Source organism: Zosterops lateralis (genome assembly GCF_965231275.1).
Source record: "Zosterops lateralis genome assembly, chromosome: 11".
Taxonomy (NCBI): Eukaryota; Metazoa; Chordata; class Aves; order Passeriformes; family Zosteropidae; genus Zosterops; species Zosterops lateralis.
Window position 1 is genome coordinate 11763740 of NC_139771.1, and position 4429 is coordinate 11768168.

The window sequence follows — 4429 nt, forward strand, 5'->3', positions numbered from 1 at the left end:
CTCCACTTGGAAGTGGGAATGTGGCAGTGGCTGATGTGCAGCAAGGGCATGAACAACAAGGGGATGCCCAGGGTCTCTCCCCCAGGAGCAGGTCAGGGCATCATCCCCTCGGCCCTGTCCAAGCACTCCTCTCTGAGCAGGGAATGTGACCAGCAGAAGGTGCCAGTCCTGGCCATGCTGAAAAGAGGACCCTGGTAGAGTGTCCCCCCAGCCCCCTGAAATGTTCCCATCCTGGCCTCAGGCTGCAGAGCTTGGGGACAAGACTCTAAATCAATCAGGTTGGTTCTGGAGTCTGGCCTAAGGCTTGAGAGCTACTGGGGAGCTCTCAGAGCACCAGGAACACAAAAAGCAAGAACAGACTCACTTTGGCGTGTTCACGTGAGCACAAATACACAATGAAAATTATGATTATATTATAATGTATAATAGAATTACTGCTGCAACAACCTACATATTATAAATTGAGCTATTACATTTGTATATGGTTATAATAATAATAGACATTTGGCTTATGTATGTCTACATATGTGTGGATGTACACCCTCCCATTTATTATATAAATACTCATATACCCCTCAGCATAAAAGAGAGAGTACCATCCCTTGCAGCCACAGTCCAGCGTGGCTCAGGAGTTGATGAAGAACCAGCCCCTTCCTCCAAGTGCCTCCAGCAGCTCCAAGTGTGGTAGGCACTCTGCCTGTGCTGTGAGTTTTCTGTGCTATGGAGCTGCTGGCCCCATCCCTCATGGCCCATGTGAAGCCGTTGAGTTTCTCCTTCCAGTGGAACAAAACAGAGCTTCAGTGATCAGGAGGTTTCCTTCCAGACTTTCCTGTGCACCACAGATTGGGTTGTTTACCAGCTGGAGGATTAAATAGACTTTCATTGAAGAGAAAAAGCCAAAGCGTGTTGAAGTATGTCTTGGAAGCAGTGTCTCCCTTAAAGGAGGCTTTTCAGACTTACTGTGTTTGCTGGCTGGCACTTTGCTTGTCCCTGGTAAGAAGCTCCATCTCACAGAGAGTTTCTGGAAAATTACTGTGTTAGGATGAAGGCAGTGAGTGGAAGCAGTGTGGGAAGAAAAATAAATGATTTGACTATCCCTGAAAACAAACCCCTGTTCCCATCTGCATCTACAGATGGTGACAGCCCCTTCTTTGTCTGCAAAGAAAAACTCTTAGGCACCCAGGAATGGGGCAACACCTGACTGACCTTCTTCCCTAGTTCAGCTGGGATCTCCCCAAGGTCCCAGCAGCCACCCCAGCACCCCAACACATGTGGTGGTCCAGGGTAGGCACCCACCCCCTCCCAAACTCCAGTGCTCTTCCTCAGCCCCATCCCACAACACTGCCATGAACCTGAGATTTGGGTTATTGGGGGACAAATAGTGGCTGATGTCAGGAGTGAGCCTACCTGCACTGTTAATACAGTGGGAAATAAATCCATGGGACATTAAAAAAAAAAAAAAAAAAAAATTGTTTCACTGCCCACTACTAGACCACTACTAGAGTCTAGATCAGTTGGCTGATGGCTACACAGGGTTCAAAAATAGCCATAGCCAATCTCATTCTCTCTCACTCCACATTTTCCTTTGTTCCCTCTAAAGATTACAACAAGGTAAGCCTTCCACAAGCATCTCACAGCATTGGATGGGTTTCCAGGACCAGCACTGAGCCCAAAGGGGCAGGTCAGCAGCCAAGGACTAAAGAGCAGCAAGAAAGAAGATCTTTTCTTCCATCTCCTCCTTTTTAAGGCTATTGCTTATTTGGGAGTTGTGAGGACTAAATACAAATAGAAGTCACTGTCTGCTGAAACAGGTATTGGTGTCCCTGGCTGGGTGGGTCCAGCCCAGTGAAAAGCTGGGCACAGTAAAGACACAGACACAGCAGCAGAGAAGCCAGGCGTGGTGCTGGCAGTGACTTCCCTGCTGGGTTAGATTGAAGACAGAAATCACTATGAAATGTCCCCACTCTCTCTGGGCTCTGCTATCCACATCAGTCTGCTCTGAAACTGAAATTTGTGGAGGAAAAGGGAGGGAAACAACCTCCACCCCAAATCTCCTCCCTGACCAAATCGCTCCAATACAACACCACAGGGAGTATAAAGCCAGGCAGGGCCTGCTGTGATGTACTGAACATTCTGAGAAGCTGAGGAGCCTGCAGGTATTTAAGCATTAAATTTCTGCTTTTAAAGGGAGGGAAGAGGGAGGATGCCTGGACAACTCAGGGGCTTCTGGCCCTGCTGGGAAGGCTGGGGCAACTGGTGCTGGGGAACAGAGCAGTGCTTCCCACTCACTGGAAGGGCTGGGGGTGCTTTCTTAGAGGAGCAAGTTCAGATGGAGTTACAGGAATGCTGACCCAAGCTGTGCTCTGGAGTTACATATAAGCTTTGTTAGCAAAGGCCCTTTCTCATTTGCATAAATAAAAAAAAGAGGAAAGAGTAAAAGTAAACAGAGTGAGCAGCCAAATAACTAGCCTCTCACTGCCCTTAAAAAAAAAATAAAAAAATTTCCCATTTTATTGAAACCATTTCCTTTGGTTATATCATTTCTCTTGAGGCTGGAAGCAATTTTAAGTCTTAAGTGCGTTCCCTGCACTAAGTGCACAGGCACAAGGCTGATGCTTGGCTGCCCACCAAGAGGTGCCCTGGAGAGCAGCACGTCTTGCTGTGCCCTCTGTCATCTCCCCACATCACTCTGAGCCCCAGTGCCTCCTGCAAGGGGGAGGCCCCAAGCCTGGCACAGGCAAGGTGCAGCATAGGTCACCTTGGAGCAGCTGAGTCCCACAAGTAGGACACAGATGGCATCCATTACATGTTCCCATCCCTGTCCTTTGTCAACAGTGACAACCAGATTAGGCTGAGTTCTGCCCAGAAATCCCCCAGTGAAGGGACATGCCAGTGCCAGGGCTTTGCTGCAAGCACATGGCAGAGAAGCATCCGTGCATTGGGAACTGGGATTTGATGCTGGAGGAGTGTGACTGGGCTCCCTTGCACCAGCCACTGGCTCCAGTCTAGGTCTTTTGCAGAATTGGAGAAAATAGGAACAAATCTGTGTTATTAAGAGAAAAGCAGGAGTTTCACAGGTTCAGGATCCTGTAGAGGGCTAGGCTGTCCCCATCAGTTTGGATTTAGCACCAGCCTTACCTGATTCACAAGATCAGCAAAAGCACCAAGCTCCAGAAAGGGCCTCTGAGGTGGGGACAATGCAGCAAGGAGGAGGAAACATTGTGTTGAGGCAGGAGGAGTTATTTGCCAGGACTGCTCAAGCCAGTGCCAAATTTGAGCTATTAAAGCTTTACAAAGTAAAGCACTAAGCTCAAGTTATTAAAATATATATGTACACTGGCACTGGCAGACGCTTTGTGCTCCCCACAGGTCTCTCAGCTGCTGCTGCAGTTGTCACCCATGGGTGCCCTGGGCGAACTGAGCCAGCAGCACAGCAGGGATGAAACAGTGACACCCGAGGCAGGGCAGGGCAGGGCAGGGCGTGCCTTGCCTGCTGTGACCTCCCTGCCGAGGAGCTGCCCTGCACAGCCTTTCCTGTTCAGCACCATCGGGCAATTCCTCCTCCATGACAACAAAAGGAAGATGAAGCTTGGAGAAAGGGAAGGCAACAGCTCTTTTTTTTTTTTTTTTTTTTTTTTTTTTTTTTTTTTTTTTTTTCAGGGGGTGCTTTTCCCCATGCCTGGCAGCCCAGAGCTGTTGAGCTGTTGCTGTTAGGGACCTTCAGCTCTGTCCAGCCCATGCAGGAGCCTTAGCTCTGCAGTGGCTCTGGGACACCACAGGAGAACTAGGAGCAACAAAACATGCAAGGCCAGCAGGCACTCAACACAGCTGAGATTCAAGTGTTTTAGAGCTGGCAGGTCCTTGAATAAGGCATCTGTCTGCAAGCAGACTGAGGGACTTGACCTCCCCTTTTCCCTTTTCCAACAAGAAGGCGGATAATTAATAAAGGTGAGGCCTAGTGACATTTTTCAAAGGTTTGATCCATATTCTCAGCTCCTGACTCTGCAGCATCTTACTATCTGGAGGAATCTAGTGCTTCTTAAATTTTAGTGAGAATTGGCTGCTTTCAGCCCCAAAAGCCTCCCAGAACATGTCCCTGGTAGCACCAGATTGCCACCCTGGACAAGGACCTGAGGAGTTACTGGCCACAGCCTTGTGCCTGACTGTCACCCAGACCAACAGAGGCAGCTTCTGGACTCATTCCAGAGCAGTTGATAATGAGTGGATGGTGACTGTGGGGGAGGTTTTAATTCTAATCTGAAACATGTGGGTGGCAAAATACTGTTTTGGACAGGAAACGCTGATTTTCCTGAAGCTCTATTAAAATTGTGTTGTCCGACCCTGAATGGAAAAAAGCAAGAAGTTCTACCTGACAAGTTAGAACTAGAAACAGGCAGAGTCATGTCAAGAAAAAAGCAAACCACACATC